At 45.2% G+C, this 23,826-nt stretch overlaps 1 pseudogene; it reads right to left on the bottom strand.

The window, feature by feature from the left end:
* Positions 1 to 21,189, bottom strand: part of LOC142312225 (uncharacterized) — a 268,034-nt pseudogene extending 246,845 nt beyond the window's left edge.
* Positions 21,190 to 23,826: the final 2,637 nt, after the last annotated feature.

Here is a 23,826-nt window from a genome sequence, read left to right as displayed (position 1 = left end):
CACATAGCTTTCTCATGAGCCAGATCAGACACCCCCATACTTTGCACTGACGAGGGGCAAGCACCCCGAAACACCGTGTCTGCAAATTGGGATTCTGATCTGGCTTATATATCCTGAGTCATATTGCAAAGGATTGTCGAAAATCCACTTGTGACTTTTAGGATCGCTACTTCCAATAGGTGGCGCTGTGCTAGAGTTTGTCTCCTTTACTGGAGAGACAATTTGAATATTTCCCAGAGGGGCATTGCAACTATAAGTCCCCTTACCTGGCAGCCAGACTGGCTTGCAAAGTCTCCTTAAGGAGAATAGTGTTCCCCCGTGGTCCCCACATAGCTTTCTCATGAGCCAGATCAGACACCCCCATACTTTGCACTGACGAGGGGCAAGCACCCCGAAACACCGTGTCTGCAAATTGGGATTCTGATCTGGCTTATATATCCTGAGTCATATTGCAAAGGATTGTCGAAAATCCACTTGTGACTTTTAGGATCGCTACTTCCAATAGGTGGCGCTGTGCTAGAGTTTGTCTCCTTTACTGGAGAGACAATTTGAATATTTCCCAGAGGGGCATTGCAGCTATAAGTCCCCTTACCTGGCAGCCAGACTGGCTTGCAAAGTCTCCTTAAGGAGAATAGTGTTCCCCCGTGGTCCCCACATAGCTTTCTCATGAGCCAGATCAGACACCCCCATACTTTGCACTGACGAGGGGCAAGCACCCCGAAACACCGTGTCTGCAAATTGGGATTCTGATCTGGCTTATATATCCTGAGTCATATTGCAAAGGATTGTCGAAAATCCACTTGTGACTTTTAGGATCGCTACTTCCAATAGGTGGCGCTGTGCTAGAGTTTGTCTCCTTTACTGGAGAGACAATTTGAATATTTCCCAGAGGGGCATTGCAGCTATAAGTCCCCTTACCTGGCAGCCAGACTGGCTTGCAAAGTCTCCTTAAGGAGAATAGTGTTCCCCCGTGGTCCCCACATAGCTTTCTCATGAGCCAGATCAGACACCCCCATACTTTGCACTGACGAGGGGCAAGCACCCCGAAACACCGTGTCTGCAAATTGGGATTCTGATCTGGCTTATATATCCTGAGTCATATTGCAAAGGATTGTCGAAAATCCACTTGTGACTTTTAGGATCGCTACTTCCAATAGGTGGCGCTGTGCTAGAGTTTGTCTCCTATACTGGAGAGACAATTTGAATATTTCCCAGAGGGGCATTGCAGCTATAAGTCCCCTTACCTGGCAGCCAGACTGGCTTGCAAAGTCTCCTTAAGGAGAATAGTGTTCCCCCGTGGTCCCCACATAGCTTTCTCATGAGCCAGATCAGACACCCCCATACTTTGCACTGACGAGGGGCAAGCACCCCGAAACACCGTGTCTGCAAATTGGGATTCTGATCTGGCTTATATATCCTGAGTCATATTGCAAAGGATTGTCGAAAATCCACTTGTGACTTTTAGGATCGCTACTTCCAATAGGTGGCGCTGTGCTAGAGTTTGTCTCCTTTACTGGAGAGACAATTTGAATATTTCCCAGAGGGGCATTGCAGCTATAAGTCCCCTTACCTGGCAGCCAGACTGGCTTGCAAAGTCTCCTTAAGGAGAATAGTGTTCCCCCGTGGTCCCCACATAGCTTTCTCATGAGCCAGATCAGACACCCCCATACTTTGCACTGACGAGGGGCAAGCACCCCGAAACACCGTGTCTGCAAATTGGGATTCTGATCTGGCTTATATATCCTGAGTCATATTGCAAAGGATTGTCGAAAATCCACTTGTGACTTTTAGGATCGCTACTTCCAATAGGTGGCGCTGTGCTAGAGTTTGTCTCCTTTACTGGAGAGACAATTTGAATACCCCTCTATAGATCACTTGTAAGGCCACATCTGGAATATGGTATCCAGTTTTGGGCTCCACATTTTAAAAAGGACATTCAGAAGTTAGAGTCATTTCAAAGGCGGGCAACTAGACTATTACAAGGAATGGGAGGCCTCCCATATGATGACAGGTTGAAAAAGTTAGATATGTTTAGCTTAGAAAAAAGAAGTCTCAGAGGAGATCTCATTTATATGTATAAATACATGTGTGGTCAATATAAAGGACTGGCACATGACTTATTTCTTCCAAAGACAATATTAAGGACCAGGGGGCACTCACTGCGAGTGGAAGAAAAGTGATTCCGACACCTAAATAGGAAAGGGTTCTTTACAGTTAGAGCAGTCAGACTGTGGAATGCCCTAACACAAGAGGTAGTAATGGCAGATACTATAACAGCTTTTAAAAAAGGGCTGGATGATTTCCTCAGTACACACAACATTGTTGGTTATAAATGACTTAGTGACTAAATGTAGAACTGGTGGAGGAAGGTTGAACTAGATGGACCTAGGTCTTTTTTCAACCTAAGTAACTATGTACCTGGAGGTAAGTCTCCACTAGAGGAGGCTGCCAACTACTGTCTCACAGAAACCACAGGAAATCCTGGCCAAGTAGAATGGTTGAGTGTATTGGCAGTCGGGTGGGATAGTCGGCAGTTAAATGCTTGTTCAGATACTTATCTCATGTGTATGGGGCCATTAAATTTACTCTGACAGGCAGGGATAACATTCTCCATTCCTGATAAATAGGCAGAAAGAAAGAGAAAGAACCCCTCATACATGTAGAGCACCTGCCGACCATCCCAGATCCACATTTTCAGATTTGGGAAACTGATCCTGGAGGTCGGTGGTATTTGCCGGGTTTATCTATATCAAGAATGGGGATAAGTGAGGATTTATTTATTAGCTAGTGGTGTGGATAGCGCCATAGTGTGGGGGGCATCTTGTAGTATCATAAAGTTTGTGGGGAGAGATGACGGTATTTTGGGAACATTATACTGTGTATGAGGGGATGGTGGTACAGTGGGAACATTATACTGTGTGAGAGGATGGCAGTACAGAGTTAACATTATGCTGTTTGTGAGGGGATGGAGGTACTGTGGGGACATTATACTGTGTCTGGGGGATGGAGGTAATTTGGGAACATTATATTGTGTATGGGGGGATGGTGGTACTATGGGAACATTATGCTATATCTGTTGGGATGGTGTTACTGTGGGAACATTATACTGTGTGTGGGGGATGGCGGTACTGTGGGAACATTATACTGTGTGTTGGGGGTGGCGGTACTGTGGGAACATTATACTGGGTGTTGGGGGTGGCGGTACTGTGAGAACATTATTATACTGTGTGTTGGGAGTGGCGGTACTGTGGGAACATACTGTGTATGGGGATGGCATTACTGGGGGAACATTATACTATGTCTGTTGGGATGGCATCACTGTGGGAACATTATACTGTGTCTGGGGGATGGAGGTACTGTGGGAACATTATACTGAGTGGGGGAGGGCGGTACTTTGGTAACATTATACTGTTGTGGGGAGATGGTGGTACAGTGGGAACATTATACTGTGTGTTGGGGGTGGTGTTACTGTGGGAACATTATATTGTGTGTGGGGGATGGCGGTACTGTGGGAATATTATACTGTGTGTGGGGATGGCGGTACCGTGGGAACATTATACTGTGTCTGGGGGATGGAGGTAATTTTGGAACATTATACTGTGTGTTGGGGGTGGCGGTACTGTGGGAACATTATTATACTGTGTGTTGGGGGTGACGGTACTGTGGGAACATACTGTGTGTGGTGATGGCATTACTGGGGGAAGATTATACTATGTCTGTTGGGATGGCGTCACTGTGGGAACATTATACTGTGTGGGGGATGGCGGTACTTTGGGAACATTATACTGTGTGGGGGATGGCGGTACTTTGGGAACATTATACTGTGTGGGAGATGGTGGTACAGTGGGAACATTATACTTTGTGTTGGGGGGTGATGTTACTGTGGGAACATTATATTGTGTGTGGGGGATGGCTTTACTGTGGGAACATTATACTGTATGTGGGGGGGATGACGGTACTGTGGGAATATACTGTGTGTAGGGGGATGGTGTTACTGTGGGATCATTATACTGTGTGTGGGGGATGGCAGTACTGTGGGAACATTATACTGTGTGTGGGGATGGCGGTATTGGGGGAACATTATACTGTGTGTGGGGATGGCGGTATTGGGGGAACATTATACTGTTAATGTCAATTGTCCAGAGTGAACACACACTTCAAAAACTGAGCACCATAATGTTCAGGTGTGAAGTGAGAAACATATGAATTACAACCTTTTGAAAAGTACAAAACGTTATTAATACACTTTCATAAATATAAAAAACAGGAAAAGAACCCACAAAGTGGAGTGCATCATACCCATTTGTTAGCCCTCAAAATACATGAATAAATTCATAGGTATATATCACTATAAACAGCCATTATTGGTTGACAACGGAGGCAATGTTTGTTTATTTATTTATGGGACACCTATACACCCAATCATCTCATTACAGACACAACCGTCGTGCCAACCAAAAAGTGACCACCACTTCATGCATATACAAGTATAATTAAATGCAGTTGCTGTCACAGATATTAATACTCTCCTATCCATACTCCATTCAATGCAACATGTCCCATGGTAAAATACCAAGCCTTATATATGAATAAACAGCTCTCAATATACACTGCTTCAATTAAATAATAAAATAATATAGGGGCTGCAGCATCCACCCACCAGTGACAGCCAGTATTGATATATCCCTGTTTGAAAAGACTAGCAATTTACGGTGGGACTGATTTTCACCTTACTGGGAAGACGGTGCAGCCCTCCAATAATAGCCACCATCCAGCAGGCAGCTGAAAGCAGACAGTAAAGGCTACTTTACATGCTGCAATATCGGTCCCGATATCGCTAGCGTGGGTACCCGCTCCATCTGTTGTGCGACACGGGCAAATCGCTGCCCGTGCCGCACAACATCGCGCAGACCCGTCACACATACTTACCTGCCCGGCGACGTCGCTGTGACTGGCGAACCGACTCCTTTCTAAGGGGGCGGTCCGTGCGGCGTCACAGCGACGTCACTGAGCGGCCGCCCAATAGAAGCGGAGATGAGTGGCCGGAATATCCCGCCCACCTCCTTCCTTCCTCATAGCGGCCGGGAGGCAGGTAAGGAGAGGTTCCTCGTTCCTGCGGCGTCACACATAGCGATGTGTGCTGCCGCAGGAGCGACGAACTACATCGTTACTGCTGCAGTTATGATAATCGAGAATGGACTCCCATGTCACCGATGAGCGATTTTGCACGTTTTTGCAACGATGCAAAATCGCTCATCGGTGTCACACGCAGCAACATCGCTAATGCGGCCGGATGTGCGTCACAAATTCCGTGACCCCAACGACTCCGCATTAGCGATGTCGCAGCGTGTAAAGCCCCCTTAAGGCAGCATGGACTGGAGATCTAAATAAATGCGTAATAGCTGGCAACAATAATGCATATACACAATGCTCTGCATAAGCGGCACATCATATTAGGTAGTACAAAATAGAGACAATATACTTTAGGAGAGGGTCACTTGGGCGAGCGCTCCACCACCCCTGACGCCGTTTCGCCTCGCTTCTTCAAAAGGGGCGTGTCAGGGTGGGGAGATGTCTAGGTATTTAAAACATGGAGCAGCCAATAGGAAAGGCGTTTAGGACGAGCCTCCTTAAACGCTCCGGTCATATGACGCCGGTGACGTCGGCGCATGGGGCGGTCACCGCCTACCTTTGTAAAATGAACTTCCTTAGATGCGCGCGCTGGGACGCAGCGTGACACGCTTTGGCCCATATATGGCGCGCACCAGGAAGTACAAGGAGCGGAGAGCAGCGTATGCGCACCACCAGCGGACTGGGACTTAGTACAAATACATTTGCAAATAAGGCACTTTTACTGCACAGCTGGACAGGAGTCTATATGTTGGTATGCATGTATATATATGCAATTATACATCCTCAATCTTCCATACAAATAGCGTTTATAGAATTTTTTAAAGTTATTTAAACATATAATGCATTGCAGCATGTACACATTATATTAATATGCACATATCACCATGCCATCATTGCCCAATGCAAATAATTCATAGATTTTTAACCAGTAGACCATATATTTTAACACTATCTTGCAATGGAGAAAACCGCTACTTGTTAGGAAATATGACAAAAACATACAAACAGATATAATACAGTTGGAAGTATAACAAAAAAGAAAAATAACAAAAAAGAAAACACCCCCATGGCAGTCCTGAAAATGGCCCTATCAGGGATTGATGTTGAAAATACATCCGAACAAATCCGGATAATTGTTTCTTCTCCACCGCATTCATCCTGTATCAGACTGGATCCTGATGTTAACAAATAATTATGAACATGGTCCCACACAAACGCCCGTTGGACAGCTCATCTAGGACTAAATAAAAAACAATTGTTAAAATCACAAAACAACCTAAACTAAAACCATACCCACCCATAAAAGAAAACCCTGTTATTTGACAAAGGGAGACTCAATATTAGGGTACCTCCCAAAACTATCCTGGTTATAAAAAAGAACCTGGTTATAAAAAAGAACCAAAACCTTCATGCTCATGCAAGCCCTGTGGGGCCAAAGATCCCAATCTGTAGATCCATCTACACTCTAATCTAGCCAGGGCCTGGCCAAGATCCCCTCCCCTGGGCCCAAGATGAATCTGGTCTATGACACGGAACTTCATACCTCTTGGATTACAATCATGGTACTTTTTGAAATGCCTCGGTATCGTTTTTAATAAGGATAAATCCTCTATTGTATGGGCATTTCTAATGTCCTTGAGTTGTACCAGAGCTCGAACTTTGAACTCCCGTGTCGTAAGGCCAACATATATCTTGGCACAGGGGCATTCAGCCTGGTATATTACACCACTCGATGAGCAGTTAAGTGTCTTCCAAATACCAAACTTACGTGTACCATCATGATTTTTAAAGAATTTGGTCTTAATGCAGTTTCCGCAGGCCTTACAGAGGCCGCACGGAAAAAAGTCATTCAATGGATTGGAGATCTCTTTACTTTTAGTTTTTTGACGGGCCTCGTAGTGACTGTGGACAAGGATATCCCGCAAATTGCGGGAAAGTTTTGCCACCATTGATGGTTTTGAAGAGATATAGTTGTTTAGAATTGGATCTGTTTGCAAAATGCTCCAATGCTTCTCTAAAATGGCCTTTAAAGGGAACCTGTCATCAGAAATTTAGCTTTCAACCTAAATGTTTCCCCCTCTACAGCTCGTTGGCTGCATTCTAGCAAGGTTTCTATACTTTTTGTGCCCCCTTTTAAACCAAAATAAATACTTTATAAAACTGTACATTTCGGTTTGAAAATCTTGTAAATCGTCCATGGGGGCGGGCCGTGTGGCGTCCGTTGCTGTATCTTACGCCATCCCCCATGCTTCAAATCATCCCTCAGGACGCCGCCCACTGCGCCCGAGGTCCCGTGCACGCCGGGACACCTGGTGACGTGGTCGCAGGCACGAGGTTATGGGCGGCGCTGTGATTGCATCGCAAGTGCCCGCCCATACGCCGTTTCCCCACTGCCTCCAGCCTTCTGCACCGGCCCGACGTCACCTCCTTCCCATCGTACCCTGCAGCAGGAAATAGATGGGAGGGGCGGAGCAGGCCACTACAGGAGAAGCGGAGGATCTGAGCGATGTACAGTGGGGAAAGCGCGCCCATGAGAGTATGGGCGGGCACTTGCGATGCAATCACAGCGCCGCCCATACTCTCGTGCTTGCGACCACGTCACTAGGTGTCCCGGCGTGCACGGGACCTCGGGCGTAGTGGGCGGCGTCATGAGGGATGATTTGAAGCATGGGGGACGGCGTAAGATACACCAACGGACGCCACACGGCCCGCCCCCATGGACGATTTACAAGATTTTCAAACCGAAAGTTACAGTTTTATAAAGTATTTATTTTGGTTTAAAAGGGGGCACAAAAAGTATAGAAACCTTACTAGAATGCAGCCCACGAGCTGCAGAGGGGGAAACATTTAGGTTGAAAGCCAAATTTCTGACGACAGGATCCCTTTAAATTCCTCAACTGTGAGTTATACGTTGTTATTACTCTCGTCACATCATGCCCTGTCTTGGATCTGTCTGTGGGGGGTGTAGAGGAGATCATTTCTATTGCTATCCCTTGCACGTTTATAGCCATTTTTGACACTCCTCTTACTATATCCCCGTTCGATGAATCTTCGGGTAATGTCCCTTGCTTGAGACTCAAAATTCATATCACTGGAACATATCCTTTTAGCCCTTAGAAATTGTCCTATAGGAATCCCATGTATTAGAGAGGGCAAGTGGGAGGAGGTGGCATGCAACAAAGAATTTGTTGCAGTCGGCTTACGATGCATATCAGTTTGTATGAAACCGTCATCCAATACCTCAATTTGAAGGTCAAGAAATTCCAAGCGTCTGACATATTTATAGGCGAGTATGATATTTAGTTCATTTTTGTTGAGCTCACTCATGAACTCAACAAGATCTCGTTCGGATCCAGACCACAGAAACCAAATATCGTCAATGTAACGCATCCATTCCTGAAAACAAGACACCGTTGGTATAACGTCGCCTAAAAAAAGATGGCGCTCCCAGAAACCTAAAAATAAATTGGCATACGAGGGGGCACATGAGGCCCCCATCGCTGTGCCTTGTAACTGTAAATAAACCCTTTTATTGAAAGTAAAAAAATTGTGATGTAAAACAAATTCCAAAAGTGTCAACGGGATCTTGTTGAGTTCATGAGTGAGCTCAACAAAAATGAACTAAATATCAAACTCACCTATGAATATGGCAGACGCTTGGAATTTCTTGACCTTCAAATTGAGGTATTGGATGACGGTTTCATACAAACTGATATGCATTGTAAGCCGACCGCAACAAATTCTTTGTTGCATGCCACCTCCTCCCACTTGCCCTCTCTAATACATGGGATTCCTATAGGACAATTTCTAAGGGCCAAAAGGATATGTTCCAGTGATATGAATTTTGAGTCTCAAGCAAGGGACATTACCCGAAGATTCATCGAACAGGGATATAGTAAGAGGAGTGTCAAAAATGGTTATAAACGTGCAAGGGATAGCAATAGAAATGATCTCCTCTACGCCCCCACAGACAGATCCAAGACAGGGCATGATGTGACTAGAGTAATAACAACGTATAACTCACAGTGGAGGAATTTAAAGGCCATTTTAGAGAAGCATTGGAGCATTTTGCAAACAGATCCAATTCTAAACAACTATATCTCTTCAAAACCATCAATGATGGCAAAACGTTCCCGCAATTTGCGGGATATCCTTGTCCACAATCACTATGAGGCCCGTCAAAAAACTAAAAGTAAAGAGATCTCCAATCCATTGAATGGCTTTTTTCTGTGCGGCCTTTGTAAGGCCTGCGGAAACTGCATTAAGACCAAATTCTTTAGAAATCATGATGGTACACGTAAGTTTGGTATTTGGAAGACACTTAACTGCTCATCGAGTGGTGTAACATACCAGGCTGAATGCCCCTGTGCCAAGATATATGTTGGCCTTACGACACGGGAGTTCAAAGTTCGAGCTCTGGAACACCTCAAGGACATTAGAAATGCCCGTACAATAGAGGATTTATTTAAAAACGATACTGAGGCATTTCAAAAAGTACCATGATTGTAATCCAAGAGGTTTGAAGTTCCGTGTCATAGACCAGATTCATCTTGGGCCCAGGGGAGGGGATCTTGGCCAGGCCCTGGCTAGATTAGAGTGTAGATGGATCTACAGATTGGGATCTTTGGCTCCACAGGGCTTGAATGAGCATGAAGGTTTTGGTTCTTTTTTATAACCAGGTTCTTTTTATAACCAGGATAGTTTTGGGAGGTACCCTAATATTGAGTCTCCCTTTGTCAAATAACAGGGTTTTCTTTTATGGGTGGGTATGGTTTTAGTTTAGGTTGTTTTGTGATTTTAACAATTGTTTTTTATTTAGTCCTAGATGAGCTGTCCAACGGGCGTTTGTGTGGGACCATGTTCATAATTATTTGTTAACATCAGGATCCAGTCTGATACAGGATGAATGCGGTGGAGAAGAAACAATTATCCGGATTTGTTCGGATGTATTTTCAACATCAATCCCTGATAGGGCCATTTTCAGGACTGCCATGGGGGTGTTTTCTTTTTTGTTATTTTTCTTTTTTGTTATACTTCCTACTGCATTATATCTGTTTGTACGTTTTTGTCATATTTCCTCACAAGTAGCGGTTTTCTCCATTGCAAGATAGTGTTGTCAGCGGGATAGTATATTGGAGGATAACTAATGTAATTTTCCCCTATTTTATAATTATATTAAAATATATGGTCTACTGGTTAAAAATCTATGAATTATTTGCATTGGGCAATGATGGCATGGTGATATGTGCATATTAATATAATGTGTACATGCTGCAATGCATTATATGTTTAAATAATTTTTTAAAAATTCTATAAACACTATTTGTATGGAAGATTGAGGATGTATAATTGCATATATATACATGCATACTAACGTATAGACTCCTGTCCAGCTGTGCAGTAAAAGTGCCTTATTTGCAAATGTATTTGTACTAAGTCCCAGTCCGCTGGTGGTGCGCATGCGCCGCTCTCCGCTCCTTGTACTTCCTGGTGCGCGCCATATATGGGCCAAAGCGTGTCACGCTGCGTCCCAGCGCGCGTATCTAAGGAAGTTCATTTTACAAAGGTAGGCGGTGACCACCCCTTGCGCCGACGTCACCGGCGTCATGTGATGGGGCATTTAAGGAGGCTCGTCCTAAACGCCTTTCCTATTGGCTGCTCCATGTTTTAAATACCTAGACATATCCCCACCCTGACACGCCCCTTTTGAAGAAGCGAGGCGAAACGGCGTCAGGGGTGGTGGAGCGCTCGCCCAAGTGACCCTCTCCTAAGGTATATTGTCTCTATTTTGTACTACCTAATATGATGCCCCGCTTATGCAGAGCATTGTGTATATGCATTATTGTTGCCAGCTATTACTCATTTATTTAGATCTCCAGTCCATGCTGCCTTACTGTCTGCTTTCAGCTGCCTGCTGGATGGTGGCTATTATTGGAGGGCTGCACCGTCCTCCCAGTAAGGTGAAAATCAGTCCCACCGTGAATTGCTCGTTTTTACAAACACGGTGGATATATCAATACTGGCTGTCACTGGTGGGTGGATGCTGCAGCCCCTATATTATTTTATTATTTAATTGAAGCAGTGTATATTGAGAGCTGTTTATTCATATATAAGGCTTGGTATTTTACCATGGGACATGTTGCATTGAATGGAGTATGGATAGGAGAGTATTAATATCTGTGACAGCAACTGCATTTAATTATACTTGTATATGCATGAAGTGGTGGTCACTTTTTGGTTGGCACGACGGTTGTGTCTGTAATGAGATGATTGGGTGTATAGGTGTCCCATAAATAAATAAATAAACATACACTGCCTCCGTTGTCAACCAATAATGGCTGTTTATAGTGATATATACCTATGAATTTATTCATGTATTTTGAGGGCTAACAAATGGGTATGATGCACTCCACTTTGTGGGTTCTTTTCCTGTTTTTTATATTTATGAAAGTGTATTAATAAAGTTTTGTACTTTTCAAAAGGTTGTAATTCATATGTTTCTCACTTCATACCTGAACATTATGGTGCTAAGGTTGTTGTTGTTTTGAACATTATACTGTGTCTGGGAGACGGAGATACTGTGGGAATATTATAGTGCGTGTGGGGGGGATGGCGGTACTGTGGGATTATACTGTTTGTGGGGGGATGGCGGTACTGTGGGAACATTATACTGTGTGTGGGGGGGATGGCGGTACTGAGGGAACATTATACTATATCTGTTGGGATGGCGTCACTGTGGGAATATTATACTGTGTCTGGGGGACAGAAATACTGTGGGAACATTATAGTGTGTGTGGGGGTATGGCGGTACTGTGGGAACATTATACTGTTTATGGGGGGATGGCTGTACTGTGGGAACATTATACTGTGTGTTGGGGAATGGCGGTACTGTGGGAACATTATACTGTGTGTTTGGGGGTGGCGGTACTCTGGGAATATTACTGTGTGTTGGGGTGGCGGTCGTTTGGGAACATTATGCCATGTGTGGGGGGATGGTAGTATGGGAACGATATCCGCTGTTTTGTATAGAAAATATGCTGCGTTTTACAGTCTAATACATACGTCATTTGTCCTAAATCTATCAACCTCATACTCAGGTTTTACACCACCAACAATTTATAGCCACAAAGAACCATTCGGGACGGTGTTTAACCTAAAAAACTAGACTTTATTTATTCTTATAAAAATATTAACAATCACATGTGTCAAACAAGAGATCTCAAACTTATCACACTGGACGTGTCAACATACCAACATTATCTCAGTAATCTCCAAAATGCTGTGAGAACACAATTAATCCTCCAGTAATCAATATCTTATATTAAACTTCAATTTATAATTCCTACCATAAACGGTGGGTGTACAGGTATAATTAATGTTCAGATAAGGCAGATCATTTTGTTATCGCTCCCATTGCTGTAAAAAACTCTGACTCACAAAGATTCTGCCTGAACTCAACCAGCTGTCAGCATTCATATATACCAGTGAATCCTTAGTGATTCTGTTGTAATTAAGCAAACACCCAGCGTGGCAGCGTGTCCGCCACCAACAATTACCTCCCCAAAGTGACTGGAGCAACCCACGGCAATGAAGAGATACACTGACCTGACTGTGATGGTAATTGGTGTGACCGTCTTCTATCCCGACGCGCGTTTCCCACTTCTTCAGGGGACGTGTGTATATGTCTTTGAAAAAGGCGCCTTTTTATAGTGGGACCGGAACCTCCTTCATATGTGTGCAGTGACGTATGCCCGGCCCGCCCCCATAATGACGCGGCACCAGGACCTCCTTCCTATGTGTGCAGTGACGTATGCCCGGTCAGTCCCCATTAGTGACGCGGATCCATCCATACCTCCGGGTGTATCACAGCCCCCTCCCCGTTCCGGTAGTTGAAACGCACGCTGCGTGTCAGCCGCCTAGGTATTACTACCATGGCAACCAGACACAACAGCAGGCGCTGCAAAGTTACCGCAAACGTGGAGTGAGCACCCGGCAAGCCAGGTAGGACTGCGTACATGGGAATTATATACCGTAAGGCCCGATCTATGCAATTACGGTAAGTGTTACTAAACTGCTCCCTTCTGGAGTGGGAACCATATCATACAATATTACAACACGATCCCATTCTTTCATACCTAACTATTAAAAGCGGGGGTGATGATGACCCCCATACCAACGTTATATCAACAATAGCATAGGATTATATCCCCCCAGGGTTAGCTCTACCTCACCTAGATTTTTTCAATATTGCAATATTACATTCCTGGTCATGACTGAACTCCAGGTAACTTACGCTTAAACACCAACATAAAATTTCAAACAGGGTATCCCAGAACATATTCAACTTCCTATACTAAGACAGGGAAAAAGAGGGGGGAGACAGGGAAGGGAGGGGAAGGGGGGAAATGCACCCGGAGGTATGGATGGATCCGCGTCACTAATGGGGACTGACCGGGCATACGTCACTGCACACATAGGAAGGAGGTCCTGGTGCCGCGTCATTATGGGGGCGGGCCGGGCATACGTCACTGCACACATATGAAGGAGGTTCCGGTCCCACTATAAAAAGGCGCCTTTTTCAAAGACATATACACACGTCCCCTGAAGAAGTGAGAAACGCGCGTCGGGATAGAAGACGGTCACACCAATTACCATCACAGTCAGGTCAGTGTATCTCTTCATTGCCGTGGGTTGCTCCAGTCACTTTGGGGAGGTAATTGTTGGTGGCGGACACGCTGCCACGCTGGGTGTTTGCTTAATTACAACAGAATCACTAAGGATTCACTGGTATATATGAATGCTGACAGCTGGTTGAGTTCAGGCAGAATCTTTGTGAGTCAGAGTTTTTTACAGCAATGGGAGCGATAACAAAATGATCTGCCTTATCTGAACATTAATTATACCTGTACACCCACCGTTTATGGTAGGAATTATAAATTGAAGTTTAATATAAGATATTGATTACTGGAGGATTAATTGTGTTCTCACAGCATTTTGGAGATTACTGAGATAATGTTGGTATGTTGACACGTCCAGTGTGATAAGTTTGAGATCTCTTGTTTGACACATGTGATTGTTAATATTTTTATAAGAATAAATAAAGTCTAGTTTTTTAGGTTAAACACCGTCCCGAATGGTTCTTTGTGGCTATAAAAAGTTTTACAGTCTAAGCAAAGTGGATGCAATTTCATGAAAACTTGTGACCACTTTGAATTGTTCAGTTTCAATTTTTTTTTTTCATTACAGACTTCTATCGAGAGTCAGTAAAAAGAAAGTGTAAACGACGCATGTATAAAATACACTTACTTTTTTAAGTACAGAATCAAAAGTTTTCTATTTTATTAAAAACGCTTCTTCAAATCTGAACCAAAAACATCAAATAATGCAAAAAACAACATAAATAAATGCAGTAAAATTACAAAAACCTGAGAAGATTGTTATTTGGTACTTTGGTGCGGACACCTGCAGAAAATATACAGATAAAAAGTAGCAGAAAAACTGTAGCATTTACGCTGCATGTGAACTCGGCCTTACAGATGTGTTTGGCAAATCGACTCTTGTCTCACAAAAAAATCATATAGTGAACAAAACATGGAAATGAACAGTTCTGGCTGCTACAACTATGAAGGAACAAAATATAATTTGACATGTCGCAGCCGTCCTGGATAGTGAAGGGCGAACCTGGTCTGTAAAATTTGGAATCCGAACCAGATACATAGTGTCCGTGCACCGATCCCAAACATGGATTTCTCAGGTAACTAGTAGTGTTACTATTCGGATTTGGCCACCAGATAATTAAAAAAAAAAAAAATAGAAAGAAAATAGGGAATAAAGCAGGAGCGTTATACTGTACTTACTGAGTCTCCTACGCGACTGTAACATTAATTCCAGGGTCGCTCATTACTTTCATACATATTCACTGCTTCCATGCCGATCGGTCCCGGTATCTGTGATTGGTTGCAATCAGAATGCACCCCCACCCTGTGTGACAGCGTGTGTGATTGCTTGGAATCATACACGCTGTCTGCATTCTATAGTGGTGTAAAAATAAATAAATAAATTGGCATAGGTTCCCCACATATTGTGATACCCAGCACCGATAAAGAATACGGTTACTGGCTGCAGCCCCCAGCTGTGTGCTTAGCTTGGCTGTGTATTAAAATAAGAAGGACCCAATGCAGCTTTTTTAAAAAATTTTATTAAATAATTAAAAAACAGCGTGCACCCCCCTCCCATTTTAATAACCAGTCATAATGAAGCCGAAATCTGGGGTCTGGTATTCTTGGGCTGGGGAGACCAATGATTATTGGGCTCGTGCCAGCCTAAAAATAGCCTGCAGCCGTCCAGAATTGTCGTATCCATTAGATACGACAATCCAGGCACATTACACCGCTCATCCCCACTGCTCTGGTGCAGTGGTAATCGTGGTAATATAAGGGGTTAGTGACAGCTCGCAGCTGCCACTAAGCCCTAGATTAGTAATGGAAGGCATCTATGAGACACTCCTATTACTAATACTGTAAGTGAAAAGAAATAAACACCAAAACAATCCTTTATCTGAGATAAAATACAAAAAAACACCCTCTTGCATCAATTAATCCCCGACGTAATCCACACATGGTTCCACGATGATCCCGACTCTGCTACAGCCTGCAATCGCAGTGTGCTGGCACAGAACAAGACAGCCTGCTGCGGCTACAGGCAAAGACTAACTGACACAGCTGTGAGCGGGGATGTCACCTACTTTATGAGAGGTCACAACTAGAGGTTCCCACGGTGCCTCACCTGTGACAGCAGGTAAACTGACCTCAGGTGACCTTATTGAAATCAATGACTTCACATCAGGTGAACTGAGTTAAATCAGGCCTACATCTGGCAGAAAGCCGTGGTTTTTTTGCCAAGAGATGCAGATTTCGTGCTGACATTTATAGACCATATATATATTTATTTATAAACGCGATGTGGTTTTGATGCGATGTTTTGTTTGGCAGAAAATGCAGATTTGGTGCAGGAATATGGTGTATAAATTTCAGCACTAAATCTGCATCTCTTGGTAAAAAAAACCTGCACAAAAACAGTTTTGATGCTGTTACTGTGTAGTTTTCTACCAGGAGATGCAAATTTGCTGCTGAAATGTCTGCACCAGATTTCTGCACCAAATTGCATCTCCCGGCAGAATACCGCACCAAAATGGCATCAAAAATGTTTTTGTGAGGGCGTTTTGCTAAGTGATGCAAATTTGGAGCTGAAATTTATTCCTGCACCAAATCTTCTAGCAAAAAAATTGCAACAAAACCGCATCGCGTTTTGATGCGGGTTTTTTTGCCAAAAGATGCAGATTTGGTGCAGGAATATGGTATATAAATTTCAGCACCAAATCTGCATCTCTTGGTAAAAAGAATGCCGCTTATTTCAGCCAGGAGATGCAGGTCTGTGAACTCCGTTCACCTTAGGTGATATCACTGAGTTCAATGAGATTACCTGAGATCAGTTTACCTGCGGTCATAGGTGCAGTATCATGGAGACCTCCAGCTATGACCGCAGATAAACTGAGTGATGTCACAGCTGCAGCTCAGTTAGTCTCTGTCTGAAAGTACAGTGTGCGGTCATATTCTGTGCCCAAGCGCTGTGACATCAGAGTCAGAATCGTCATGGGATCCGTGTGGATTACGTCGGAACTGGGTGTTTTGGGTTAATAAACTGGAGAAAGTGGGTGTTTTTATGTATTTAATTTCAATTAAAGGATTTTTTCGATGCTTGTGTTTGTTTTCATTTACATCATCAGTATTTGGGGGGTGTTATAGACTCATCCTATAACTATTCTTGTTTTTAATGGTAGCTGTGAGCTATCAATCCCTTATATTACCACGACTGCCACTGCACCAGTTCAATCGGGATGAGCGGGGTAAAGTGCTGGGATTGTTGTATCTATTGGATTTGGGTCATTCCATGTCAAGTGGACCAGTTTTAAAAATCGTCCCCACTCGACCTTCTCTGATTTTGTTGAAAATTTATAAGGATGTACATGTATGTTTGAAAAGAGGTTCTGTAAATTTTTAGGGCCAGATCTCACATACATTGGGCACTGTTGACCTTTCACTGGAGGTTCCACCAAGCCTGCGGCTTCAGCTAAGAGGATTTTGCAAACTTTGGCACATAGCCATTAGAGTTCTATACTGGCTATGATGCTGAAATTTGGCATACTAGCTCAACTTTTGCTGCTAAACACGATAAAATTATTACCGGCTATGACAAAACAATATTTCGGCCGCAATTTTGTGTCAAAGTAGCTTGTAAAACGCCTTGCTTAAAATGTATGCCCAACTTTGCCCATATATAACTCCAGACCAAAAACCAATAGTAACTGGTGCTTTGCCCTGTACACCAAACATCTACATGACTTTGCATTGCTGCAATATCACGGTCAAAGCATATGTATTTGTGGAAATATTCACACCCACATATGATGAAAAACTTAAAAAACCCGAATTTTACCTATTTTTAGGTCAAGTTTCTCAAAAAGGGTACCCCTAAAATATATTACTTCTGATATCATTAGAAAGAGCACATTTTTCTCTACAAGGATCATTGTTTTTTTTTGGAGTCTCTCAGTTTAAGAAAAGAAAAATGCCACTGAACTTGGTGCTATTTATTAATACGCAATGAATGGTAACTGCACTATGCAAACCCTTGCGTTGGTCCATGGTGGTTATACCACAACCAATTCCCTAAGAATTGGTATTATAATCCTATTAAGAATTGTAATAATGCTGTCTTTCGAGAATTGGCAGCCCCATCGCCTAGGAGCCATGGCCGATAGCCGTGCAAGGCAAGTCACGGGTGGTCTCTTTATCGCAGGTTCCAAAGCCTGAGGGTGGGTGTCTTTGCCTAGGATCCCAAACCTAATATTGGGTATCTTTTGTTGGTTCCCAAGCCATAATGTTCAGTCTAAGTAAGTGGTCGGGAATTGTTGCTGAATTTGAAACATAATCAGTTCAGAGAAGCTGTATTGTCGGCCCATTGCTGTTGCAGCTGGTGCTGGAATTATTGCAATGACTGACTGCTCGGGAATCCAGCATGTATCAGTTCTCACAGGGCAGTGAAATAAGCTAGCTGGTCCATGAGGATGCATAAAATTTATTAATGCATCATGGTCGTCAACTGAAATTTCAGAAATATTTCCAATCCACCAGTTCCGATCGTAAATGCAGGCAATGTATTGCCCTGGCTGGAGGTTTGCAATTGGCACAAAAGGCATTTCTGATCTGACAGATCTATCTACATGGGCAATGAAAGATGAAGGGTCATTTGACACCCTTGAAATACGAATCTTTTTGTCATCAATTGGCACAAACTGGTGATTTTCTCTTGTTCCAGCAATTGTATGTCCATCTTTGAACCTTTCCTCTTGAACTACCCCTATTTCGTCAATTTTTTCTTTTGGAACAAAAAAAAACCTTGATTCCATGCAGTTGCTCATTGCAAAAGTTGAATAAATCCACCGGGGTCAGTATTTGGTTTTCAGTTGGGCGTTGAAGACTGGCACGAGCTGCCAACCTCTTTGCTGTCCCTCCAATCCCATCACAGGGCGACCTTCCATGACTGGTACCAAAAAAATTCCATTCAGCGCTGATATTGAAATCAGCATTGTGGTGGCACAAGTTGAGAAAAATTTTGAAATTTTTGTACTGGGCTGCAGATCCATCGCTGAAGTAGTGGATATGACGAATCCCATAGATTAGAGTCTTGAGATACTCCACAATTACTGTTAAGAAAGTGTGGACTGCACCTGTGTCATGTCGTGAGCAATCACTGGTTATTATTAGTTATTATTATTAGTCAATAACTTTTCCTAAATTAAAAGGTTTATAGGTTTTTGATTATAATAGACATTGCTAGCAACAATACAACTCTGTAACGTGATAAGAATCTGAAAACCAAACACAAAATCAATGCATTACGCGCATAAATAACACCAAGTTCAGTGGCATTTTTCTTTCCTTAAACTGAGAGACTCCAAAAAAATAACAATGATCCTTGTAGAGAAAAATGTGCCCTTTCTAATGATATCAGAATTAATATATTTTAGGGGTACCCTTTTTGAGAAATTTGACCTAAAAATAGGTAAAATTCGGGGTTTTTAAGTTTTTCATCATATGTGGGTGTGAATATTTCCACAAATACATATGCTTGACCGTGATATTGCAGCAATGCAAAGTCATGTAGATGTTTGGTGTACAGGGCAAAGCACCAGTTACTATTGGTTTTTGGTCTGGAGTTATAAATGGGCAAAGTTAGGCATACATTTTATGCGAGGCGTTTTACAAGCTACTTTGACACAAAATTGCGGCCGAAATATTGTTTTGTCATAGCCGGTAATAATTTTATCGTGTTTAGCAGCAAAAGTTGAGCTAGTATGCCAAATTTCAGCTTCATAGCCAGTATAGAACTCTAATGGCTATGTGCCAAAGTTTGCAAAATCCTCTTAGCTGAAGCCGCAGGTTTGGTGGAACCTCCAGTGAACGGTCAACAGTGCCCAATGTATTTGAGATCTGGCCCTAAAAATTTACAGAACCTCTTTTCAAACATACATGTACATCCTTATAAATTTTCAGCAAAATTGGTCGAGTGGGGACCACTGGTCCACTTGACATGGAATGACCCTATTCTGAGTGGCTAAAGGCTGCTATTTTTAGGCTGGGGGAAACCTAATAACTATGGACCTCACCAGCCTGAGAATACCAGCCCTCAGCTGATGGCTTTATTATGGCTGGGTATCAAAACAGAGGGGGAATACATGCTGGTTTTTTTTTTATTATTTGTTCAAAGATTTTTTTTTAAAAAGCCACATACGGTTCCACTTATTTTGATACACTGCCAGGATAAGCATACTGCTGGGGGTTGCAGCCTGTAGCTGTATACCCTATTGGAGCTGGGTATCACAATATACGGGGGACCCTACGGCAATTTGTTTATTTATTTTTACACCACTATAGAGACGCAGACAGCATGTCTGATTCCAAACAATCACACATGCTGTCACACAGGGCGGTCTGACTGCAACAATCACAGATGCCGGGACTGCCTTTGAATATGTTTGAGTGTAAAAAGTGGCCCCAGAAGCAGTGTTACAGCTGCGTTGGACAGTCGGTAAGTAAAATATTCCTGCTCTAATCCCCCTAGCCCCTCTACCACCATTGTAAAGCACAATATTTGGGTCCCCATAGACTTATATGGGGATTGGTTTCCGGGTATGTTCGGGATTAAGTCCAGTCTAGAACCAGGATTCTTTTTAAAATCCGGTTAGACCCACCGATCCCGAATATATGCAGGTTCGCCAATCTCTAATCCTGGATACTGAGGACGCTCCCTGATTTCTCCCTGCACCTGCTGTCCTCGGCGTCTGCTGAATGCCCCCACTGCATCCAACCCTCTGACAACTCCTCCGACTGAGGGAGAAAGAAATGGTGAATGGTGATAAAATATAGAGAGGAACACGGTGTGTCCTATCACTGCTGTAGAGTTGTGAGGGGGGAACATTACACTGTGTTGGGGCAGAAAGGGGACCGAGGGAAGGAAAGGGACTGAGGACAGAAAGGAAAAGGGGTCGAGGGACCGAGGGCAGGAAAGGGGCCGAGGACCGAGGGCAGGAAAGGGGCCGAGGACCGAGGGCAGGAAAGGGGCCGAGGACCGAGGGCAGGAAAGGGGCCGAGGACCGAGGGCAGGAAAGGGGCCGAGGACCGAGGGCAGGAAAGGGGCCGAGGACCGAGGGCAGGAAAGGGGCCGAGGACTGAGGGCAGGAAAGGGGCTGAGGGCAGACGGGTTTCCTCACTTCCGGCCTCTCATAGTTGGGGCGTCTGTATCTATCAGAGGAAAAGGAACAAAAACCTCACGATTCATAGAAATCAGCGAGAGAAAAACACCAAGAAAGTCTCAGAGCTGAAGGGGTTAATGCCCCCTGCCCCAGTAATGGGGAATCTCCACATACCTCCTCCTGCAGAGCCGCACACTAGATATATGGCTGCTCTGTGCTTCCAGGACCTGTGATGATGTCACATGGAGGGGAGGAGTCAGGGGTCACATGATCAGCTCCTCAGTGTATGCAGGACTCTGCTGTGCTGGGTGTCATGTTGCTGGATGAGGGGAAGGTTATGTGTGGGGTCAGGAGGGGTTTATAGTGGGGATGTAGCAGAGCCGTGTGTGTACGGAGCGGAGCCGTGTGTGTACGGAGCGGAGCCGTGTGTGTACGGAGCGGAGCCGTGTGTGTACGGAGCGGAGCCGTGTGTGTACGAGGTGTACGGAGCGGAGCCGTGTGTGTACGAGGTGTACGGAGCGGAGTCTTGTGTGTACGAGGTGTACGGAGCGGAGCCTTGTGTGTACGAGGTGTACGGAGCGGAGCCTTGTGTGTACGAGGTGTACGGAGCGGAGCCTTGTGTGTACGAGGTGTACGGAGCGGAGCCGTGTGTGTACGAGGTGTACGGAGCGGAGCCTTGTGTGTACGAGGTGTGCGGAGCGGAGCCTTGTGTGTACGAGGTGTACGGAGCGGAGCCTTGTGTGTACGAGGTGTACGGAGCGGAGCCTTGTGTGTACGAGGTGTACGGAGCGGAGCCTTGTGTGTACGAGGTGTACGGAGCGGAGCCTTGTGTGTACGAGGTGTACGGAGCGGAGCCTTGTGTGTACGAGGTGTACGGAGCGGAGCCGTGTGTGTACGAGGTGTCCAAAGCGGAGCCGTGTGTGTACAAGGTGTATGGAGCGGAGCCGTGTGTGTAGGAGGTGTATGGAGCGGAGCCGTGTGTGTAGGAGGTGTGCGGAGCGGAGCCGTGTGTGTACAAGGTGTACGGAGCGGAGCCGTGTGTGTACGAGGTGTACGGAGCGGAGCCGTGTGTGTACGAGGTGTACGGAGCGGAGCCGTGTGTGTGCCAGGTGTGCGGAGCCTTGTGTGTACGAGGTGTACGGAGCGGAGCCGTGTGTGTACGAGGTGTCCAAAGCGGAGCCGTGTGTGTACAAGGTGTATGGAGCAGAGCCGTGTGTGTACGAGGTGTGCGGAGCGGAGCCGTGTGTGTACGAGGTGTACGGAGCAGAGCCGTGTGTGTAGGAGGTGTGCGGAGCGGAGCCGTGTGTGTACGAGGTGTACGGAGCGGAGCCGTGTGTGTACGAGGTGTACGGAGCGGAGCCGTGTGTGTACGAGGTGTCCAAAGCGGAGCCGTGTGTGTACAAGGTGTATGGAGCGGAGCCGTGTGTGTAGGAGGTGTGCGGAGCGGAGCCGTGTGTGTACAAGGTGTACGGAGCGGAGCCGTGTGTGTACGAGGTGTGCGGAGCCTTGTGTGTACGAGGTGTACGGAGCAGAGCCTTGTGTGTACGAGGTGTACGGAGCAGAGCCGTGTGTACGAGGTGTACGGAGCAGAGCCGTGTGTACGAGGTGTACGGAGCAGAGCCGTGTGTACGAGGTGTACGGAGCAGAGCCGTGTGTGTACGAGGTGTACGGAGCAGAGCCGTGTGTACGACGTGTACGGAGCAGAGCCGTGTGTACAACGTGTACGGAGCAGAGCCGTGTGTGTATGACGTGTACGGAGCAGAGCCGTGTGTGTACGGAGCGGAGCCGTGTGTGTAGGAGGTGCACGGAGCAGAGCCGTGTGTGTACGAGGTGTATGGAGCGGAGCCGTGTGTGTACGAGGTGTACGGAGCGGAGCCGTGTGTGTACAAGGTGTACGGAGCGGAGCCGTGTGTGTACAAGGTGTACGGAGCGGAGCCGTGTGTGTACGAGGTGTACGGAGCGGAGCCGTGTGTGTATAAGGTGTATGGAGCGGAGCCGTGTGTGTACGAGGTGTGCGGAGCGGAGCCGTGTGTGTACGAGGTGTACGGAGCGGAGCCGTGTGTGTACGAGGTGTACGGAGCGGAGCCGTGTGTGTACGAGGTGTACGGAGCGGAGCCTTGTGTGTGTGTACGAGGTGTACGGAGCAGAGCCGTGTGTACGACGTGTACGGAGCAGAGCCGTGTGTACGACGTGTACGGAGCAGAGCCGTGTGTGTACGACGTGTACGGAGCAGAGCCGTGTGTGTACGACGTGTACGGAGCAGAGCCGTGTGTGTACGACGTGTACGGAGCAGAGCCGTGTGTGTACGACGTGTACGGAGCAGAGCCGTGTGTGTATGACGTGTGCGGAGCAGAGCCGTGTGTGTACGAGGTGTGCGGAGCAGAGCCGTGTGTGTAGGAGGTGTGCGGAGCGGAGCTGTGTGTGTACGAGGTGTACGGAGCAGAGCCGTGTGTGTACGAGGTGTGCGGAGCAGAGCCGTGTGTGTACGACGTTTATCCAGTGGAGTCACGCGTGTACTAAGCCACACATGGACGATGTGTACAGACCAGATTTATTTAATCGTATGAACGTATATCTTACCATCATATAAAAATAAACACCAGGCAATAGACAATGATTGAAAAATATCAAAAGGATAAAAATCAAAGTCGAATATCAAGATTTTCTATATATGCAATAGCGTTATCATTTACAATATAGAAATCCTTCTTGTCACCATGGTAGGATCTCAGGGGGCGCTCCTTAACAATGTGCTGGATAGTTTGACGATCTGCTCCACAGTCACAGGTCGGAGAGTCATATTTTCCCCACTTATACATAAAATCTGCACAGACGCCAAAGCTTGTTCTGATACGATTTAGAGTAACCCATGTTTTCCT

Source organism: Anomaloglossus baeobatrachus, chromosome 5 (assembly GCF_048569485.1).
Source record: "Anomaloglossus baeobatrachus isolate aAnoBae1 chromosome 5, aAnoBae1.hap1, whole genome shotgun sequence".
Lineage (NCBI taxonomy): Eukaryota > Metazoa > Chordata > Amphibia > Anura > Aromobatidae > Anomaloglossus > Anomaloglossus baeobatrachus.
Note: the sequence above shows the minus strand (reverse complement) of the source record. Positions and strands in the feature narration are given on the sequence as shown.